This window comes from Mirounga leonina, unplaced genomic scaffold, assembly GCF_011800145.1.
Source record: "Mirounga leonina isolate KUSES-001 unplaced genomic scaffold, KU_Mleo_1.0 Mir_201, whole genome shotgun sequence".
In the NCBI taxonomy this organism is placed as follows: Eukaryota; Metazoa; Chordata; class Mammalia; order Carnivora; family Phocidae; genus Mirounga; species Mirounga leonina.
In genome coordinates, this window is record NW_023270504.1 from 27,194,982 (window position 1) to 27,219,042 (window position 24,061).

Sequence of the window (24,061 nt, forward strand, 5' to 3'; positions counted from 1 at the left end):
TCAAGTTTTTTCCCATTACTGTGCATCTTCCTTGTATCTAAAATATCTGGCAGTCCCTGGTTAAGACTATTTGGTCCTCAGCTGCTGGCAGGGATGCTTACTCATTCGTTGATTCCTCTTTTGTATTTTTTCCCTTTTATCATTGAAAAATTTCAAACAGAAAATAGAGAATATAATATAAATAACTCCCATGTGCCCCTCACTCAGCTTCTACAATTATTAACATATGACCAATCTTCTTTAATCTGTACCTATCCTCAGCTCCCTCTCCTGCACAGATGATTTTAAAGCAAATCCAAACATCATATAATATAATCTAGAAATACTCCATGTGTAACTGTATAAGAACCCTCTCATACATATATCTATATCTGTATCTATAATACAGTTATTGCAACTAAAAAAATTAATGATAAATCTTTAATATCATCAAAATCCTAGTTTTCTGTTCACCTTTCTGTGTGTGTGTGTGTGTGTGTGTGTGTGTGTGTGTGTGTGTCTTTCTCTTTTGCAATTGATTTGTTAGAATCAGGACCCAAACAAAGCTGGGAATCAGGTTTCAAGTATCAGGTGGAATGATCGGCTGATCATTCAAAGTTCTTGCCCTGGAATGTTTGCAAACAAGGGGAAATAAATTACATGCTAAGAATACTTGTAATAATCATGGATCAAATTTATATATGCCTTTACATTTCATAAGCTGCTTTGAGCCATGGCACTGGTGTCAGATAGGGTAGACAGGTATCATTTGCCTCAGACAGAGGAAACTGAGGCCAGGGGTTTGTACAGGATCCAGTTAATGGTCAAACCAAGACCACCCAAGTTGCCTGACTAGGCTCTTCTGACTGCAACAAAGTAACATTATAACCATAGACGCTCATTAACCTTCACAGCAACCCTAGGAAATCGGTGCCTTTATTCTCATTCTGCAGATGAAGAATCCCAGGCACAGAGGGGCTGAAACATTTTCTCAAGGTCACCCAGCACCAGCATTTACACCCAGGTCTTTCTGATTCCGGAGCTCAAGCTGGTAATTTCTGTAATATACTAGTATTGCAATGCAAGGCAACTGTAATTTTCAGTGTTGAGAAAATTTACCTCTTGACTTTATCTTTCTTCCCTTTCCTAATCTGGCTTTGATAATGAAAAAAAAAACCTACATTCAAAACATTTCTACTTTTCAGACATTGCATAAACGTGGAGGTGATTTTCTTTTATCTGAAGTTCTACAGGACTCCCAGCTAAATAATTAAGAGCTGAAAATAAATCCTAGGCTCTGGACCTGTCTGCCCCAACCTCACACAGCCAATGGCTAGCGACACACAGTCCCCGCCTTGGCCTGGCCCTGCTCACTCTGTCTTGTGCTTTCAGGAGCAATCAAAGCCCTTTTTAGAAAATATTTCCTGGGCTTCTGTGGCCTCGGGTGGACAGAGTTTTCCACTAGGCTTTTTTTTTTTTTTCCCCCAGCCACACTGGCCCTTAAGAAGATGTTACTCAAGGCTCCACACCTACTTCAAACATTTTTAGGGGCCCTGGCTGGGGCCTCGTGCACGATTGCCAGGAACCCTACAGAGAGGAGGAGCCCAGCTTTGGGCCTTGCCTTGGTCACAGTGTTTACTGGGAGCTCCAGAGGCCTGCTGTCAGCGTGGCGATTCTTTTTCTCACACTTCCCCAAACAGCATATTCTTGGTAGGCAGCTGTAGTTCACAGGGCTGTCTTTCTGCCCCCAGTTGCTTTTCCCATGTTTGTATCCCTGGTGGGATTTCCTCCCCCCCCCTTCCTTTTTTTAAGGGCTTTCTCCCTAAGTCTCTCTGTCGGGGAACAGCTGTGCTCTGATATTAGATAGAATGTTTCCTGCGCTCACCACAAGCTTATGAACAAAAGGATTTTAAGAACCCTGATAAATGAACAAGGTCTCTGGGAAGATGAAATGTTACCAACATTTCAAACAATCACAATCCTTGTGCATCTCGAAGGCTTTGCCCTTTCAAAGCAGTGCCGGGTGGGTATTTGGTTGTGGAGCCTTGGAGACTGGGATTTTTCTTTTTCACTGTCCCCATCGACCTGACATGGGAAAGTCGGTCAAACGATGGCCCTTCACCGGCATCAAAGCCCCAAGCTTGCTTTCCCATCGGCTGTTTGTCTCAGAGTGAGGCCCCTCTGGAGACTTTAGCGAGTTTGGTCAGCAAGGAGAGCAAGGCATGGCTTTCTGGTTTGTTACCTTCCAGGTGCTGCTGTGTCTGGTTCTAGCCTCATCTGAAGGCACAGACCGTCCCTGACTTCCTATGGTTCAAGTCACAGTTTTTCAACTTTATGATCCTGTGAAAGCCATACCCATTCGGTAGAAACTGTACTTCCAATTTTGAATTGTGATCTTTTCCCGGGCTCGAGATACACAGTGTGATGCTCTCTCACAATGCAACAACTGCCAGTCAGCCATGTGATCCCAGGGTCAACAACCGATACACTTAAAATCAATTCTGGACCCAGACAGCTATTCTGATTTTCACTTTCAATACAGTATTCAGTCAATTGCATGAGATATTCAACACTTTATCTTAAAGAGGCTTTGTGTTAGATGATCTTGCCCAACTGTAGGCTAATGTCAGTGTTCTGAGCACATTTAAGGTAGGCTAGGCTAAACTATGATATTTGGGAGGTTAGTGTATTAAATGCATTTTCGACTTACTATGTTTTCAACTTACGATGGGGTCATGTGATGTAGCCCCATCATAAGGTGAGGTAGATCTGTGCTGGTAGCCACTCTGGGTTACAAGCTACCTATCTGCAGGTGCTGTGCTGAGCACTAGACATTATCCTATTCCATCTGCAAAGCAGTCCTATGAAGTCTGTATGTATTACCCGTAACTTTCAAAGGACGACTCCGAGGCTTGAGGAAGTTAAGCACTTGACCCAAGGTCATTGCAAGTGAGGTGTAGAGTCAGTATTTGAACCCAGATTTTTGGGACTCCAAAGCCTCTGTGTCCCTGAGTGTCTGTACAGGGACGACTGGACAGGGGTCTCCCAGACTGTTCTGCTGCCCTACCTGTATTCAGGATTTCATTCTAAACTGAAGGGCTCTCCCATCTTTAAACTCTTCTCCTCACCCCCATCCCCACCTCCCATCCACATCTTCTGAAGTGTCTTCCTCAATTCCCCATTTTAGTGCTCTCCAGACCCGAGGATACTTGCTCTAGTTTACTCACAGCCCAGTCCAGGGTCTCAGCTCAGACACTCCCTCCCCAATCCCACTTTCTTCCTGGTACTGCTTTACATGGGAACAGAAAGGTCAAGGCTTGAAGTAAAATGACAGATGGAAAGAAAAGCCTCTCCCAGCCCGTGGAGCTCCGTGAAATCCTTCATTATGGGATTTCCCTTGTAAGGGCTGCGAGGAGAAGCCTGAAGGCTCACGGCAAAAATCTATAACACATAAAGGCACTGTATATACAGGCATTGCTCATCACCGTGAAAACATCTGACAAGCAGTCCCAAGGGTGGGGGCAGTGGGGTGATGGGGAGGAGGAGGGGGGAGAGGAGAGGAAAGAAAAAAGGAAAATGACCAGCATCATGATTTCATTTCCTGCCTGTTGGCCCGGTGCCTGCTCTCCTCGGCAGAGATCCGAAGAGGTCTTTTTAAAATGCAGCCAGAAGGATTTAGGCTAGACCAAAGAAGAACATCAAAACCACCTGAGTCTAGACCCAGGCATAGATCATCAAGGCATGTCCTTCTCTGGCGGTCTCTAAGACTAGGTTCAGACTCATCATTTGGGGGAATTTAGGGATGGGCGGGCACAGAGGCAGGGGCGTGGACTCCACAGTTTTGGTCCTGTAGATTCAGGAATGAGTAGTCATGGGTTGCCTTTGGAAGCATACTCTTCCCAAGCTAGAGTGGGGTCAAATCAGTAAGTCCACACAAGAAGCTGCCAGGTGGTGGGCGCCTATTGGGCAAAGCCCAGAAACTCCCATCTCTAGCCATACATGCTACACGCCTTTTCTTCTTCTGCTCTCATACTTCCCAGTCTTTTCTAATTTCCTGTATACTTTGAAGCTTCCCATTACCCCATGGAAAAGCACAGACAAAGCATATTTCCTTCTGGGATGTTCATGTTGATAAAGGAAAAGACTTGCCCAGGACACAAAGTTGATCACAAATCATGTGTCTCTGGCAAGCTTGGAAAGGGCTTCATTCTTGTGGGGAGATGGGGGGCAGGTTCCCGAGCGCAGATGTGGTGAGGCTGCCCAAGAGTGAACTGCTTTCCCTCCACTGCCCCTCGTGCCCCCTAAATGGGACACCTCCAGACTCTTTATGCAAGAGGAGGCTATGAAACGATCAAAGACATTTTGACAGCCACCTCGGAGAGTGCACTGTGCCACCTAGAGAAGGTGTGGTGGGGGCAGTGGGGTATCGGGAAAGTTCCACAGGTTCCAGTCCAGCTAACCAGCAAGGGAACCTTGGACCGGTCATTTTACTCCCCCTGGTCTCTATTTTTCCTTTGGCCAAAAGGAGGTAATCTGAATTATCCTGCTTGGGAAACCATGAGTGAGGCTCAAGTGAAATAAAATTTAGGACGTTCTTTGAAAGGTTGAAAGTGACATGTAAGTGATTGCTGTTATCCTGCATGTCAGGGAGCAGAGAAAGAGGAACCCACGATGGGCCACCCCACCCCTTCTGCCAGAATTTGCCAAGGCTCTGTAGTGGCAGGGGCCATGCCCTGCTGGGAGCCTCGGGAGGAGAGGGCTCCAGAAGCCAGCAGTAGTTGGAACTGTGGCTGGCCGAACCACCCTCCTCCCTCCTTGCCCAGCCTGCTCCAAACCCCAGGAAAGTCAGAGTTTCTTTGGAAACTTAAGCTGCGCCTGCTGGACCAGACTGGGACGGGGGTGGGGGCTGCACTCTGCCAAATGGTGGGCAAGGAGTGGAGTGACAGCTGGAGGGTAGAGAGCTGGGGGGAGTGGGGAGCCCTCCTCCTGCCAGCCTGGGCTAGGTCGACCATGCCTGCTCACAGCATAGGCAAAGCACGGGGGCTCGGAGCGGGGGCAGGGTGAGGCTCAGGGAGCCTGTGTGTGGGATGCTGGAAAGGTCTGGGGCCAGCAGGCAGGGCATACGGTGCACTGCCCATCGAAACCAGAGGGAGGATTGGGTCCAGCCTGGCAGTCCTGTCTGGCTTTTCCGCCACCGGAGGAGGCTTCTTGCTAGGCTAGAATCACGTGAAAGACCAGGGGTTTCCCTGACATGAACTGGCCTCTCGTAAAAGAGTCCATGTCCTCTTCTGCAGGACCCGACATTTTAAGACCCACTTCAATAGCACATAATAGTTTAAAACACGAAAACGTACAGTCACTTCTACACATGGCAGGTGAACCGATGTCCCTGGTGTCACTGCCCAGGGAGTCCGCGGTATTTGTTTCATCCCTACCCCCACACGCACTGCTGGTCTTGGGACAGTGACTGCCTCTCTGGGGCCTCAGCTTTTTCATCCTGGAAAGGAGGATGGGCCAGGTTTCCCTCCAGAAGGATAACTCAGTAAAAATAGGAGGAATAATTATGCTAATATTAGTAGAGTTATAATATATAGGATACTATATCATATATAGGATACCATGTATCCTTCATGGTTTTTTTTTCTTTTAATCCACACCAAAAAATGTACAGTTTTAGTTGGTAAAGGCTTCACTCAATTCCCCTTCTGTATCCTTCATTCACCTCATTCAGTTTTTCCTGCACTTTAGTGGGACTGCCTCCCAGCCCCCCCAATCTCTGGACCCCGGCTTTCCTGGAATATTGCAGCGACCTGAAGGGTACCCCTCTCCACAGCTGCCACCTCCACCCTCTTGATTCTTCTGAGACCAATGTTCCCGCAGCCTGCAACCCCCCTAGCTTGCAGACGAAGCCCAGGCTGGTGACGCCTACGAGACCCGCCCCAGGCTACCATGTATGTGCGGTCTACTAAGTAATGAGTGTTGTTTACTGATAGTAGCTGTTTTTGTTATCCCACCTTTTTTACAGATGAGCAAACTGAGGCATGGAGAGGTAAAGGAACTCACTCATGCAGCTGATGATCGGAACCCACTCTTAGCACTTCAAAGCTCGTTCCCTTTCCTCCCGGCCATGCTGTCTCTTTCTGCTGCCTCATTCCCACCACTTTTCACTTCCCTTTACCTACTTATTCCTGCACCTTGGAGGAGCTACATTCAAAGACTCCGGATTTTTTTCTACAGGGTATTCCTTCCGGCTAGTGTGATACTCACATGTCTGCCCAGGAAACTCCTATTTGTGCTCCAGATTCTTGCTCGAGCATTTCATCCTCTGTGAAACCTTCCCAGACCTCCCGAAAGTTGTTCCTTCCTCTGCTTAACACTATCTTTTCATCCTGCGTTGAGTCTATCCTATCCCCCAGTCGCCACTGAACGGCCGCCAAACAGGGAGCCCAATGCGGGGCTCGATCCCAGGACCCTGGGATCATGACCTGAGCCGAAGGCAGATGCTTAACAACTGAGCCACGCAGGCACCCCTGAACAGTTTTTCAAAATGTTAAGTCCTTTACATAGACTTTCTTACTTAACTTTCCTGTAACTTTCCTGTAAAAAGGGGGTGTAGGTTATTATTCCCCCGCCCCCTTTTCTAGATGAGCAGATTGAGAGGGAGGGAGGTTATGATCAGGTTGGGGCCGTGCCAGGGGATTCGTTCAGAAGCTGGGTTTCGCTATGCATTGTTTTTACTTTACACATTGTGTGTTTAGGGGGCGGCTATCACAATTATATGGACTAAAGCCCTCCTTTGGTGGCCACTTCTAGAGGGAAGTTAAGTCATTTGCCCAAGATCACGTGGGTGGCAAGTAGCAGAGGCGGGACTTGAACTCTGGGTCGTTGCTGGATGAGACCTATATGGCTGCCAGGAGGCACTTAGTGAGAAGTCGTTAGGTAATGAGTCATTAGCACGGAGTTTACAAGCAGAAACCCAGAGGACTCATTTTTTTTTTCTAGCATATATAGGTTCATAGGGGAAATAAGTCATTAAAATATACATAAGGACACACGCAAAAAGGACACACCCAGCAGGTGCATAAAATAGCAATTGGGCAGAAATCTCTGTGTTGAGGAGCTGTTGTGTGAAGGGAGCTGGGAAGGTAGGGTGGTTTCTGGGTAAAGGGGAATATGACTCAAAATTGTGATGAAGAGGAAGAGATGTGCTGTCATGTAAAACCGCAGCCTACCTACCATGTGGGTTCCAGGTTCTCCATCTGCACAAATTGGGGGTTGGATTTAATGGTCTCACAGTTCCCTTCCCCCATTGATACCTTATGACTCTGGTTTTGTTTTCAAAGCCGAGGAAATATTAAACAGATACAGACAGCACTTAGAATCTCTGCAATTCCTGTGGCTTTTTGAAAACTTCTCAGAGAACAGCCTCTTTTAGACATTTCTACATAATTGTCTGTTTTGAGACTTGTCTGTGGCGAGATCTCATCAGGAATCAGCTTTCCTCCATCCCTGTCCAGGGACTGCATGGATTTTAATATTCAGTAGAGTCAGGAAAGTCAGCTGCAGGAAAGGGGGAAAGAAAATCATCAAGTTCTCCAAAGCCAAACAGAATTGGTTTGAGGGTCTTCGTGCTTTTGCATTATCTGGGCCAACAGTGGGGATAATCCACTACTTTGATCGGGCAGTTGTGGATAATCCGACCGGTGAGAGAGGAAAAACCTGTGTGTTTCACAGGCAGGTGAGTGGGCCCTTCTCAAGTAGGCATGGAGAGCTCAGTCCTAGCCTGTTTTCTCGCTATTGCCCGGAGTCACAAGTTGAGCATTGCACAGGGTGGTGGGGAGTCTGGTCGCTTCCCAGAAGCCAGCCCACCCCACCCCCTTTGGAGAGTAAGAGGGAGATGAATTTAATGATTTTGGTTCCAAGCCCAACCATGGCTGCATCGGGGCGAAGGTTACCAGTACTCAGAGTCTAGGGGAGTAGCAGCTGCCTGGGAAACCCATGGAGCTGCCAAGCGCCTTCCATCCGAGGATCCCAGCGGCACTTGGAGGGAAAAGGTGCAGAGGGAATGGGGGAAGGGGTGGCCTGGGGGATGCTGGGAAAAGGCTGCTGATAAGAACCAGCTCTGCTGAAGCTCTGGGCACAGTGACTTCGGAGCGGGGAAGAGGTAGACAGGTAGGAGCTGGTGACCGTGGAGTGTGCCCCTGAACACCGCCTAATAGGATGGCTGAGGCAACAAGAGTCCTCATGCCTGCTTTGGGCGACCCTTCCACAGAGGAAATAGTTTTGAACAGGAGTTTAACAAATCATTCGTTTTGTGCCAGGTGGAGATGGTTTACAAAGAATACCAATTTTATATGTTTTGTCCTGGATTAAAAATAAAATTTGGGTGGTAAATTTGGAGCCCATCTTTACAAGGGTAGTGAAGAAGATTCTAAAAAGGGAACACGTGCAAGCCATGTCTCTCCTGCTCTCACTCCTGCCTCTCTCTCTTCTTCCTCAGGACAGGGAAGGCAGAGCAATGGGCTATGGGAGGAGGGGGGAGCAGGAAGAGGGCCTGGGTGGGTTCACGGCCATGTCTGGACTGCTCCCTCTCCTCTTTTGGGTCTACTGAGCCTCCTGGGATTCCATAACTCAGTCCTCTTGCCCATTTGGGGAGCTGGGTGACCTTTCCCAAGGACTGGGCCAGCCAGTTTCTCCCAGCCCAGACTCCTCCTCCTGAGGCTAGATGCTCCTGCCATTGGACAGGCTAATTCATGTGATCCCTGCTTAATCTCATGGCTCCCAAGATCCAGTGTCACCTCCTCACACAGTAGTGGCTTCACCTAGCTTACAGGAAAGACAGTCCACTTGGGGTGTTCTGATCCAGAGTGTGGACAAAGAAGGAAGCTCTACTTTTCTAACACAGAGAAAATGCTACTGACCACTCCCCCTTCCCGTCTGTGTAGGATGTACCAGGAATCTCTTCTGGGTTCAGTGCTGGAGATGGGGATGAGAAAGGCAGAAAACAAAGGGGTAAGCATCCATGTTCCCCATAGCTCACAGTCTCTTGCCGGACACAAATGTAAAACTAGCAATAATACTGGGGAGTAAATAAGGCTCTTGGAACATAGAGGATGGAGGATTTTCACATCCTTCCAACAGGTGGCCAGAGGAATCAGGAAAGCTTAGAAGAGAATTTGATTCAGAATTCGGAGGACAGTAGGATTTTGGTAAAGAGAGATGGGGAATGGCACTCCCAGGCATAGAAATATCTGAGCAAAGGCATGGGAACAGGAAATGTTGTGTGTAAGGAATGGCACATATTACATTTGACCAAACCACAGATGTTTAGGGGAGTGGGTGATTAGAGGTGGGGTCCAAGTGAGAGGGTGAAAATTTTGTTGGAGATACAGGGGGCTCCAGCCAAAATATGGAGGATCCTAGTTTCACCGTATAGATTTGGGATTTTATTCTCGGGGCTCTATGGACCTACTGAGTGTCATGGGTTTGAATGAAGTTATCGGCACTTGTTTGTACCTTCCGATCTACAAGAAGACTGTGTAGAGCCAGGTGCTCAGCCTGGTCAAAGCTAACCAGCCCATGTGAGCAATGACCTTGTGGCTACAATGTCTTCATTAGCCCCATGTCCTAAAGAGCCCAGTTGGGGGCAGGCATGGATATACTGGGAGTGGAGGAGCAAGATGGCTGGCAGAACCAAAAGGTACCCTGATTTTCAGCTATGCCAGACCGAGGCCCAGAAGCAACTCGGTAGTTCAGTGTAGTGAAAAGAACAGTAGGACCCAACTCTCCTAGTCAGGATACCCAGGCTTCCTATGGCTCTGCCACAAATGAGATAAGTATGTTTAGATGGAGAATTCATTCAACACACATGTACTGAGCACATACTGCATGCCAGGCACTGGGCGAGACAGGGAAATCCCCAAAAGGAACGAGACCCAGTCCCCATCCGCAGGGATGCTCACAGTTTAGACAGATAAATAGGTTGTTTCAATACACTGTTATAAGTGTCCTTATGTTCCTTCCACCCATGGCTGTCTGTGACCCCTTGTTCTGTACATGGGTTTCTACAAACCAGACTTAGAAGATGGCCAGGTCACTGGGCCACTGGGTACAACTCCCTGGGCTCTCTTCTCTCCAAGTGAGAGAAAATGCAGATGACCCCAGGCATCCAGCTTTCTGAACTCCTTCAATCCATAGGCATCTTCCCTGCCCAGCCACCAAGAACCTGGTTCTTGCTCCTTGCTGGGAGTCAGAATTTGAACAGAAGCTGTTGGGAAGGGTGTGCAATGTACAAGTAGATGCATTCCATACACATGCTGGCAAAGGCCTGGATGCCCCTAGAGCTCTTATCCCCTGGCTTAGCCTGAAAAGGGGAGTCTTGCTGTGATTTTTCTCGAAGACTATGGCTGCCTTCCAGATATATGGATTCCCAAGGGTCAAGGAAAATCCCACTGCTTTAATGAGGAGCCAGGACACATAGACCCCAGCAGAACAGACAGTGCCTTGGGCTCAAAAAAAAAAAAACACAACCCACAGACAGGCTCTGTAATAAGGAAAGTACCCAAGACCCAGGGCCGAAGTCTACCACCCAGGCTCCCTGCCTCAGCCTCGCTGTTTGCTGCTTCCCAGGCCACATTCCTTTTTTTTTTTTTTTTTTTAAGATTTTATTTATTTATTTCACAGAGAGAGAGAGAGAGAGAGCAGGAACACAAGCAGGGGGAGAAGGAGAGGGAGAAGCAGGCTCCCCGCTGAGCAGGGAGCCCGATGTGGGGCTTGATCCCAGGACTCTGGGATCACGACCCAAGCCGAAGGCAGACTCTTAACGACTGAGCCACCCAGGTGCCCCCAGGCCACATTCCTAATGCAAACCAGATTCTACCTGACTGCCACTCCCTTTTCCCCTTTGCTCCTTCCCCCTCCTGGGTCTGCACATGGGTTAGTCCCACCTTGGAAGTGCCAGACCCTTCTGTCCGTCCCTGTATCTCCTGGTAAAACCAGACTTCCAAGTTTTCTGGACTGATCCTCGATGATACCACTCACTCCATTTCTCGGCACCTGCTCAGTACTCACCCTTTTTGGCCTCCTTTCCCCTGGCGTCACCTCTCCGTGTCTCATTCTGTGCTATGTGACTAGCAAGGGGACTGACACCCCCATCAACTAGGGCAATGGTGTTCTCCTGGGGTACACATATATGGGGGGTGTGAGAGATACATGGGCTTGGGAAGAAGATGGGAAACTCCTATTTATTTTTTAAAAATGCCATTGTAAGGCATGGGTTTTCAGTAATAATGTATCAGCATTGGTTCATTAATTGGGACAAATCTACCATACTATATTAAGATTTAATAATAGGGGAAACTGGGTATGGGGTATATGTGAACTCTCTGAACTATCTTTACAGACTCTCTATAAATCTAAACTTTTTCTCACATACAAAAGTTTATTTAAAAAATAAAATGTAGGGGCGCCTGAGTGGCTCAGTTGTTAAGTGTCTCTGCCTTCGGCTCAGGTCATGATCCAAGAGCCCTGGGATCGAGCCCCACATCAGGCTCCCTGCTCAGAGGGGAGCCTGCTTCTCCCTCTCTCACTCCCCCTGCTTGTGTTTTCTCTCTTGCTGTGTCTCTGTCAAATAAATAAATAAAATCTTAAAAATAAGTAAAAATAAATAAAATATAAAATGGTCCATATTTTCTATATGCTTTATGATGTACACAATGTTTCCATAAAGGTACAACACAGTTAAAACATAGGTTCAGCTGCAGGATGGTGAGACTCAACTACATAAAAGCATCTGGACCCCCCTCTTGGGTGTAGTCTCTTCTCCATCAGGCTGTCTAGAGACCCAGGCTCCTTCTCTCCTGTCTCCTCACCATTGCTAGATCTTATCCTACTCCACGGAGTCCAAGATGGACTTACTACCAAGCCCACGCTCTAAAGGGCAGTATGCAGGAGGTGAGGGCAAGGGGCAGGTTCCAGAATTTACACATTGCTTCCCCTCAAATCCCATTGGCCAGCACTTGATCCCGATGGCTCTAGCTAACTGCTCCAGCAATGCGAAGTGTAGTCTTCATTTCAGATGGCCATGTGTTTAATCCTATAGAAGAAAGGAAAAGGGATAATAGGAGGTAGCTGGCATTCTTTGCCACAACTGATAATTTTATTTCATTTACAACTTAAAAATAGTTAAATGTGCATATATTGAGGGATAAATATATATATTTTAAAACTGGTAAGGGCATACAATCCAACAAGTTTAAGCTGCGGGTTTAAGACACTAGAAAGGGGTTGAGTTGCATTTCTAACTCGGGCTTTCTGGACCCTGACGCATGATTTTTTTTTAAAGACTTATTTATTTGAGAGGGAAAGAGAGAGAGAGAGCACGCATTCGTGAGCAGGGGGACAGGCAGAGGGAGTAGGAGAGAAAATCTCAAGCAGATTCTCCACGAGCATGGAGCCTGATGTGGGGCTCAGTCCCAGGACCCTGAAATCATGACCCGAGCCAAAATCAAGAGTCAGCTGCCTAGTTGACTGAGCCACCCAGGCTCCCCCATGATCCATGATTTTACTCCAAGGTCCAATTGAATCTGAATAACATGTGTAAGTTTCTCTGTTGTCAGGTACCAGACACTCTAAAGCATCAACTCCTTTGGATCTGTTTCCTAGTTCCCCGGATCAATGTCTCTGTATGCAAGAAGCCTGTTTTCTTTGGAGGATCTTTATTTCAGTCGGGAGGACTAGGGAGTGAGGAAGAAGGGCGAGGAAGGACAAGGACAGGGACTGCGAGAGATGCGCAGACAGAGAAAGAAACAATGCCAGATAAAGAAGGAGAGCGATACAGAGAGAGTGGCTAGACATTGGGCTTGGAGCCCAGCAGAAAAGACTGCAGAGGCGGAGAGGGGCCAAGCAGAGGGGAGGCCCAAGAGTGAGGCTGGCCCAAAAGGAAATGGACATTTATCTGGGGGCCTGTGAGGCCACTTACCCTCCGTTGGTGGGGAAGGCCAGCAGTGCACAGGCCGACCTGGGAACACTGCTCCCAGGCGATGACTGCAGACTTACCCAGCCTGCTTTGCCAAGGTTGTTCTGCCCCAGAGGTCATCTGAGGAGGGAAGAGAGGAAGGGCTATTTCGTACCGGGGAGGAGAGGATCCAGTCACTTCTCTATTTCCCCTGTGCCCACCCTTTGCACACATGGGACAGATTTTGTGCAGACCTTGCATTATTTGTATAGGTGAATTTCTTTCTGTGTCCTTCTTGTCTCCCAGGAAACCACACATGCCCCCAATACTCCCCCCTCTCCCCTTGGTGCTTAGGGAAACAGAGGTTCAAGCCAAGTGGAATGGGATCACTTAAGTACCAGGGAGGATTTCCACCTGAGGGAATGGGGAGGGCTTCATGGAGGAGGTGTCAGTCTTCAAGGACAGGAAGAGACTTTAACAAGTTGAGATGGGATGAGGAGGAAGGATGTTCATGGCAGAGGGAACCCTGTGATCAAAGGCAGGAAGCACGGAGTATACTAAAAGAGCAAGGAGGAAGGAAGAAGGAGGGAGGAGAGTACCAGGAAGCTGGGGTTGTTCCCTGTACTGGTTACAAAAAGGCAACAAAGTGACTTCCCTCAAGTTACAATTGATAAACAAAACTTTGTGTTTCGTGTTCTGTCTACAGAAGATAGGGTCAGGACCAGGTGTCAGGACTCATGGTCTGACAATGGGCAGCATTCTGTAAACCCCACTGTCCCGGAAGCCCTGGGCATGTGGCTTTCATATCTGCAGGGGGATGCTTCTTTCTCACCCAAAGGGCCAAAGCTCCTCAAGTGCTGGCCACTGGGGTCATCCCGGCCACCATGGAGTAGCTGGTGAGGGGGAGCAGAGCTGTTGAACAAGCAATCAAACATACGGGTAGTCAGTCAACCAACAAATAATTGTCTTCTCTCCCTTCCCACTGGCTTCTGCACCACTCTCTATATTTTTCCTAGAACCCCTCTTTCCATTTATTTGCATGACATAGGGTGTTCTCATTATCTTCCTGCCCCTGATGGTGTTCTTTCTCTGTCTCCTTTGCTCTTTCCTTTCCTTCACTCACCACACCAATGGCCTTCCCCCATTGCTTTCTTCCTCCCTGCACACTCCATGCATTAAAGGCATGCATTCTCATGCCTTTAATGGTCACATCTATAATATAGATATTTCTCTGCAGAGGTTGTGTATGGGTTGAAATTCTTTTGGCAACAAGCAACAGAGACCTTGACTCTGCTGGCTTAAATAAGGAGAACATTCATTATCACATAGCAAGAAGTCCTGAGGTCATTTCTGGGGTTGGATAATTTGATAGACTGATAATATCACCAGAGACCATTTCTTTCCATCTTTCTTAGCATGTTGGTTTTTGCCCTCAGCCTTGTCCCCTCATGGTCTCAAAGTGGCTGCAGCAGCTTCAGGCAGTCTATCTCATAGAGCCACATCTAGAGACAGACAAAAGGAAGATTCTCTTTTCATCTTTTTTTTTTTTAAAGAGTTGAACCCTAAAAATGTTTTGAATCCTCTATGCAGACATATTTTATTGTCCAGAACTGTATTACATTCCCAAATCCCTGGTAAGGGGAATGGAATTATCTGTGACTGTTTGGGCTAATCGAGATTCACCCACAGTGCTAGGGTCTGAGGCTAGATTTGGGTCTAATCTCCTCTGGAACGTTGACCACTCTACATGCGAACAAAAGTGGGGCATAGTTAGCTAAGAAGAAGGGGGAAATGATTGTTGGATAATCAACAGTGTCTGCCACAGGTGTGACCAGATCTTTGTTTCCCACCCAGAAGTTTCTCCTAAATCCAGTCCTGTGTCTTCATACCTTCTGATATTTCCACTTAGATGTTTTAAAGACCTCAAATTTGACATGCCTCCAGTTGAGCACCTTCCTCAGAACAACTCCCTCTCCTGACCCCTCATTTGCAATGACCCCATCATTCTCAGAGTCTCAGAGGCTGGACATTTTCTGCTGGTCTTTGTCCTCCTCCCTTTCCTTGTCCCCATATCAGTCACTAATAAGAATACCAATTCAGGGTGCCTGGGTGGCTCAGTCGTTAAGCGTCTGCCTTCAGCTCAGGTCATGACCCCAGGGTCCTGGGATTGAGCCCCACATCGGGCTCCCTGCTCAGCGGGAAGCCTGCTTCTCCTTCTCCCACTCCCCCTGCTTATGTTCCTGCTCTCGCTATCTCTCTCTCTTTCTGTCAAATAAATAAATAAAATCTTAAAAAAAAAAAAAAAAGAATACCAATACAGTTGAGAGTAAAAGGGAGATTTGGTCAATGCAAATGCCCAAGTCAACCAGAGATGGCAAATAGTTTTTATCTTGCATACCTACTTCAATTAAATAGTAAGAGCTACCTGGAGCCTTGTGTGAGACAGACTCTCAGGCAAGTCTGGACTCTGGGAAAAGAGTGATTTGGACACTGGAGAATAAAGTAGTGAGATGCATGCCATGTATTTGGTATCCCTGTCCTGGGGTTGGTTTAGGGAAGCTAAAGGGATCAACTCTGTGGGAAAATAACAGCAATAAGAAGACTAGTACTAGTTAACATCCACTGAGCACCAACTATATAGCAGGCACTGTGGTGAAGACTTACACGGATTATCTCATTTGATAACCCCAATGACCCTGTAAGGTAAGAACCATTATTACTACCATGGGAGGAACTAAAATTTGATTAAGTTACTTGCCCAAGATTATGTAGCTAACAAGTGGAAGACACAGGATTAAGTGAGGCTCATCAGACTCCACAGCCCTTGTTAACTAAGTAACCAGGGTACTGGATCAGCATCTTCTTTACCCCTCACTAAGGGATTCCTCTCAAACCTGAAATGTGCACACAAACTACCTATGGCTCTTATTATTTATATTTTTTTTAGAGGGGGGAAAGGGGCAGAAGGAGAAGGAGAGAGAATCTTAAGCCAAGCTCGATCACACAACCCTGAGATCATGCCTGAGCGAAAATCAAGAGTCAGCACTTAACCACTGAGCCACCCAGGCGCCCCAACCTATGGCTCTTATTAAAATGCAGGTTATTTTTTTTTTAAAGGTTTTCTTTATTTATTTGAGAGAGAGAGAGAGAGCACAAGACGGGGGGAGCGGTAGAGGGAGAAGCAGACTCCCTGCTGAGCAGGGAGCCCGACGCGGGACTCGACCCCGGGACTCCAGGATCATGACCTGAGCCGAAGGCAGTCGCTTAACCAACTGAGCCACCCAGGCGCCCCAAAATGCAGGTTCTGATTGCGTACATCTGGGGTAGGGTCTGAGATTCTGCATTTCTAATACATTCCCAGGAAATGCTGATGCTGGTGGTCCATGGACCACACCTTTAGCAGCAAGGCCCTAGAAAATGAACCTCATCTGTGCAGGGTCTTTGTCAGCTTCCTGTACCTCCTAAGAACACCTGTGTCCGTGTCTACCTTGCAGTGAGATGTCTGCATTGAATGTCTGCAGAGTGATATATGCCATTTATAGACCTGGTCTGTAGATACCTCCCATGAAATCCTCATTTCATTCTTCTCTTCCCCGGTCTGGCAGCTGCATGTTGACAGCCAGGCATCCTTGAATGCCATGGTGAAGATGGCAGAGCTTCTGCCAGCCTGGGTCCTTGAATGATATTGTGGAGTAGCACCCCACCCCACTGTCCAGGTGGACTTTAAGTGAAACAGAAACTTCTCTTGTCTTAAGGCACTGAGATTTGGGGCTCTCACTGCTATAGTAACTAGCCTTCTCTTAACTAATATATTCCCCACTTTTCAGATGAGGAAGCTGAGGTCAAGAACAGTAAAGTGATCTTGCTTGGAACATGAACTAGCTAAAGAAGGAGGTGGAGGGCGCCTGAGTGGCTCAGTTGGTTAAGCGACTGCCTTTGGCTCAGGTCATGATCCTGGAGTCCCTGGATCGAGTCCCGCATCGGGCTCCCTGCTCAGCAGGAAGTCTGCTTCTCCCTCTGAAGCTCCCCCATCTCATGCTCTCTCTGTCTCTAGCTCATTCTCTCTCTCAAATAAATAAATAAAATCTTAAAAAAAAAAAAAGTTTAAAAAAAAAAAAAGAAGGAGATGGAACTAGAATCCAAGTCCTCCAACTCTTGCCACTGGCCTTTCCCTGAACCTCAGTGGGGACTCACCTCATGTCTTCTCAAGGCTTTTTCACCTTGCCTACTCCCTGCTCTTCCTTTTCATCTTCTGGGGCTGATGCTGGGGCAGAAAGTGAGACAGCAAGAGAGAGGCAGGCAAAGTAGAGAGACCCAGCTGGTGAGAAGGAACAACCCTAAGAATGTTGATGATAAGCCAGGGTGCTGCCAGCCAAGGAGTCCTGTGATTATTTTCCCTGTAGCTTTTAGGATTGAACTCTGTGACAGGATTTTCTGGCATTCAGATCCATGCCACACCTTTCTCAGAAATAGGGCTAGCATCCCAGCTACAGTTGGGGTTTAGTGTGGGATCTTCAACCTATAGAGGGAGACTGAGCTCCAAGGATGTCCTAAGAATAGAGTGGAAGGACTTCTGCCACTGAATCAGCCATGGCTCAGCACCAGGAGTAGGATTACCATCAACTCTTCATTGTCCTTGGGACAGACAGGGGCCACCAGAGATCCTTCACATCCCCCAAAGAATCCTCAAAGTTGCCATTATCCCCATTGTTGTTATCTTAATAGAATCTCTGACCTCAGTTGAATCTTTCTACTTTATAGGTTGTGGCTCACTCCATGGAGAATTAAAAGAAAGATGGAGATGGTCAAAAAGGGGATTGGGAGCGAGTAGCACTAAAATGTCAGCTCCTTGAGGGCAAAACCTTGAGTTTTTGTTCAATGCTGTATTCCTAGTACTTGGCACATAGTAGGCCTCACTATATTTTTTAAATGAATATGTCAATTCATTAACTTAAACCCCCAACAGGTAGGGATTGTGCAACTTAATTTGTTTCTAGGTCCATTCTACCCAAATTGTAAAGTAGTGAGGACTTGTCTTCAAAACCTATCTAGTTCCCCAAAGCTTCACTCCCTTTCTGTGCCTCTCCTGCTTCTCTTGGAATTTTTTTCTCATTTACAGAGTTGCAGGTTCCTATCTTTTGTGTTTTACTATGTGCTATAATGTCAATAACTCTTGACAAGAGTCAGAAGTCCTGACTTCTAGTCCCAGCATGGTATCCAATTTGCTATGTGAGCTTAGGCAAGTCACTTTACCTTTCTGGGCCTTCAGCTAAAACGTTCTCCAAAGTTCCCATGAGTTCTGGGCCTTCAGCTACAATGTTCTCTGAGGTTGTGAGAATTGTTCCAAAGAGAGGATTTAATTTAATTATTCACTTGTTATGATGAATTTAGCCCTCAAATGTCTTCCCAGGTGCATTTAAAACATCATTTCTGACAGCAGAGTGAAAGGATTCCATTTCTAAAAAAAGACATTCACCCCCAAGGCCAGGAATAAGACAAAGATGTCTGTTTTCACCATTTCCATTTAACACAGTATTGGAAGCTTAAGCCAGAGAAATTATGCAAGAAAAAGAAATAAAAGACACCCATATCAGAACACAAGCAGTGAACTGATCTCTGTTCACAGGTGACATGATATTATACATAAAAAACCCTAAATACTCCACCAAAAATTCTTAAGCAAACAAATTTAGTTAAGTTACAGGATACAAAATTAACACACAAAAATCAATTTTGTTCCTATATATTGAACAACCTGTAAAGGGAATTAAGGAAACAATTTCATTTGTCATACAATCAAAAAGAATAAAATACTTAGGACTCTATTTAATCAAGGAGGCAAAAAAAAAAATTGTACATGAAAAACTACAAAACTTAGCTGAAAGAAATTGAAGACAAATAAATGGAGAGACATTCTGTGTTTGCAGATTGGAAGACTTAACATTGTTAAAATAACAATACTAATAACAAAACCCCAATGACATATATCAATATAACAATAATTGGTATATATATACACATGGTATATATATCAATATCTATATCTATCTATCTATAGGTGAAAATAGAAAAACCCATTCTAAAATTCATATGGAATATTAAGGGATCCTGAATAACCAAAATAATCTTGAAAAAGAGGAACAAAGGTGAAAAACTTGAACTTCCTGATTTCAAAAATCACTGCAAAGCTACAGTAATTAAAACAGTGTGGTATTGGTATAAAGATACACATATAGACCAATGGAACAGAATAAAGAACCCAGAAATAAACCTTCAAATGTATGGCCAAAGGACTTTGACAAGGGAACAAAGACTATTCAATGGGAAAAGGACAGTCTTTTCAACAAATGATGCTGGGAAAACTGGATATCTACATCCAAAAGAATGAAATTAGAAACTTATCTTGTACTATATTTAAAAAACTAACTCAAACAGATCAAAGACAATAAACATAAGAGGTAAAGCTATACAGCTTTTAGAAGAAAACATAGGGGAAACCTTCATGATATTAGAATCAGCAGTGAATTCTTGGATATGACACCAAAAGAACAGGCAACAAATGAAAAAATAAATAAATTGAGCTCCACCAAAATTAAAAACTTTTGTGCATCAAAGGATATTAGGAGAGTGAAGTGACAACCCACGGAATGGGAGGAAAAAAATTGTCAGTCATATATCTGATAAGGGATTAATACCAGAATATATAAAGAGCTCCTAAAACTCAACAACAAAAAAACAAATAACCCAATTAAAAAATGGGCAGAGAACTTGAATAGACATTTCTCTAAAGAATGTATACAAATGGTGGCGCCTGGGTGGCTCAGTCGTTAAGCGTCTGCCTTCAGCTCAGGTCATGATCCCAGGGTCCTGGGATCGAGCCCCGCATCGGGCTCCCTGCTCCGCAGGAGGCCTGCTTCTCCCTCTGCTGCTCCCCTTGCTTGTGCTCCCTCTCTCCCTGCCTTTCTCTCTGTCAAATAAATAAATAAAATCTTAAAAAAAAAAAAGAATGTATACAAATGGCCAATAAATAGGCACATCAAAAGATGCTCAACATCACTAGTCATCAGGAAAATGCAAATCAAAACCCCAATGAAATATCATTTCATACCAATTAGAATAACTAATATCAAAATTTAAAAAAAAAGAAAATAAATGAAAGAGGATGTAGAGATATTAGAACACTTATGTATTGCTTGGTGGCATGTAAAATGGTCTAACTACTATGGAAAGCAGTTTGGTGGTCCCTCAGAGAGCTAAACATAAAGTTAGCATATATTCTAGCAATTCCACTCTTAGATATATACCCCAAAAAATTGAAAACAGGGACTCTAACAGATACTAGTACGTCGATGTCCATAGCAGCATTATTCACAATAGCCGAAAGGTGGAAACAGCTCAAGTCTACATCAACAGAGAATGAACAAAATATGGTATATACATATAATAGACCATTACTCAGCCATGAAAGGGAATAAGTTCTGATACACTCTACAACATAGATGAACCTTGAAAGCATTTTGTTAAATGACATAAACCAGACACAAAAGGACAAATATATGATTTCACTTATATGAGGTACTTAGTGTAGTCAAATTCACAGAGACAGAAAGTGCTTTAGAGTTTACCTGGGCTAGATGGGGTGGATGAGTGAAGATTTATTGTTTATTTATTTGTTAATTAATTATGGGGATTTATTGTGTAATGGGCACAGAGTTTCTGTTTGAGGTAATAAGAAAATTGTGGAAATAGTGGTGATGTTTGCACAACATTGTGCCACTGAATGGTACACTTGAAAATGGCTAAAAAGTATATTTTGCCATAATAGAAAAATATATGAGTGGTGAGGGAAGAGAGAGAGAGACAGAGAGAGACTGTTTCAGTAAATGACTAGAGGGCCCCTCAGTGCCACTTCTTCCTTTATCCAAGCTTACCTGGTACAGACTCTCCTCAAATGACTTGACAGGTGCTCTCTGGTCATCATACATGAGGACAGTAGGGAAGAAGGAGGGAGAAAGAGAGATCGCAGCTATCACGTGATTCTGGCTGGCCCTGGCTCAGAGGAGGGTCTGCGGTTAGGACATAGGAACCCCTAAAAGATGGATTTTTGTCTTTCACCCTAGTAAATTAATCCTTCAGCTTCTGGGGTCGCCCACTTGCCATCCCTGCTCCTTCCACAAAACAACTGTGAAATGACCAGACTTAAAGAAGCCCCATAAGGTTTCAAGACCATCACACCCCCAATGGCCCCTGTATCCATGCATTTACTAAATGAATCCACATTTTCCAGTCTTCTGTTGTTACCTTTGCCTTAACATCCAAATAATATGGATTGAACATCTATTTCAGCACCATTGGAAGCCCAGAGTCTTTCCCAGAGTCCTCTCCAATATTTTCCATGGTCCTGCTTGGGAGTTTATGTTCTCATGTTTATATTTACCTTCTAATCCTTGCCCTTAAGAAATTCGGGATTCTCACTTACATTTTGCTCCCTACCCCACACTGGGGCAGCTGTTCTTCCTCCCCTCTGTCTTGCCGAGTGTTCAGACCACAGCTGATTCTCCTTCCCCTAGAGCAACACGAACTCACAGCTATTGTGCTTAACAGACGTTCCCAAGGGTTAGGAAGAGCTAGCTGGGTGGCACAGGGAAGGGGAGAAAACTACATATTGAAGGTCAGACATCGTTGTTTCTAGAAACTTGTTGGCCCTTTCCTGACAGGGAAGATTTTTCACTGGCCATGCCCCCACTCAGTTGCTGGGGACCCTTTCTCTGAAGACTCTTGCACCCATCTCCTCTCTTCCAGGGTCCCAACCTTGTGTAACTTCAAAATGTCTGTTTGGCAGCTCACAAAGCAATTTACTTTTATCTATTTGTTCGTTTGTTTGTTTAAAATATTTATTTATTTATATTAGAGAGAGAGTGTGTGCACACATGTGTGTGCATGTGCTCGAGCAGGGGGAGGGATAGAGGGAGAGGGAGAGAAATCCTCAAGCAGACTCTCCGATTAGTGTGGATCCCAATGCAGGGCTGGATCCCAGAACCCCGAGATCATAACCTGAGCTGAAACCAAGAGTTGGACGCTTAACCAACTGCACCACGCAGGTGCCCCAGCAATTTTACTTTTAATCTCAACATCCAACTGAATTTTCTGAGATCTCCCTTTGCACATCTAAAAACCCCTTTTAGGAGTATCCTTAAACCCCAGATATTCCACCACCATTAGGTACACAAAGAACAAGAGAAACTCTGAAATTAGAACTTCTTTAATTTGGGCTGGATCATGTCTTAGGAAAGCAGGACTCACGCATCCACAAACTAGGGCCAATCCCAGAGGTTGTGGAGTTCTTCTCTTCCCATTACACATTTCCCTGGGTTTTAGCAACACTGGAAATAGGGACTCTGCCTAGCTGGGGCACTGTAAGCACGTCTGCAGATGACAGGAGTTGTTGTCTAGACAAAGCAGGGTTGCACACTTGCTTGTCTCCAGCTCCAGGCACCTTGTCCTAACCTTGTGCCTGGGGCTGGAGACAAGCAAGTGTGCAACCCTGGTCACTGGGCACTGTAGGGTGAGCCAGGCAAGAATACCCAGGGGGTAATGCCCACTGAATCAAGTTCTTGACCTGCCAGACTCCTTCTGTGTATAGAGACTCTTTGGATGAAGTGAGTCTCAGATTGTGATTGAGCAGGTTAGGGAGAAAAGGAAATTCATCTGAACTGGATGGTTCTAGAGAGAGATGATGTCTTTGCCAGTGTTGGGGGTAAGTAGAACCAGAAGACAATCTCACTCTGCTTGAGTAATTAAGACATTGAGGCAATGCCATGGGATGGACACACTGACTAATGGAATGGAATAAAGAATGCAGAAACAGACCTGTGTGGATTTAGAACTTTGAAATGTGGCAGAGGTGGCATTGCCAATTGAGGGGAAACGGGGAGCTCTTCAACAAACAAAGCTGTAAAAAATGGTCATCCATATGGGAAAAGAGGAAATTTGTTCCCTACCTCACACCATATAAAAATAAACACTTCAGACTGACTTAACAGTCAAAGAGAAGTTAAAAAAGACAACTTTTAACTTTAGATTTCAAATTCTAGACTTAATAGAAAACATAAGTGAATATCTTTTAGACCTTGGAGCAGGGAAAGATTTCTCAAACAAAACACAGAAAGTGATAATTTTGGAAATATTAAAGCAAAGAACATTAAATGACACCTTGAAGAAATTGAAAAGACAATTTACAAACAGATTGGCTTAAAGAATACACAAAGAACTCCTACAAGTCAACGAGAAAAACATAAACAACCCAGTAGAAAAATGGGCACGAGACATGGACAGGCATTGACAGAAGAGGAAGCACACATAGCTAATAAAAAACTCAACTTCATTAGTGATCAGAGAAATGCATCTGTTCTGTTGGCAACTTTAAGAATTTGACCAAACCAAATGTAGAAGAGGATATAGGTCCACACATCTCTCATTTCTTACGTGTGTGTAAATTGCTACAACTATTTTGGAAAATCTTCCCATATGCTACAACATAGTAATTTCACTCCTAGTTACATAAACAAATTTTTCACACCCCCCCAAAAGACATTTCATGGCAGCATTGCTCTCAGTAGCAATAATAAAAAAGTAGATTGTAACACGAATAATTCATACAATAATATTATACCATGTTCAAAATGAATGAACCGCTGTAACACAGAATGGATGAACTTTAGTAGTATTATATTCAGTGCAAAAGTACATCCCAAAATATAACCTATGATAATTATACTCTTTTTATAAAATTAAAAACAAATAAAATAAATATAAGAATACATATAAACTAGATAAAATTATGTAAAAAGGAAAGCAAGAAAATGATGCCTCCAGAATTTAGTATATTGGTTACATTGTATCAGTGGAGGAGGCAGGGAGCATGGGATGAAGAAAAGCCACATGTTGGGTAGTATGTTTCTGGGAGTTTGTCATATTAAAAATAAAAATGGAAACAACAACAACAAAAAAACCCAAAAAGGATTATGCACGAAACAAAGATAAGAGTGTATCATGAGGGCGCCTGGGTGGCTCAGTCGGTTAAGCCACTGCCTTCGGCTCAGGTCATGATCCTGGAGTCCCGGGATC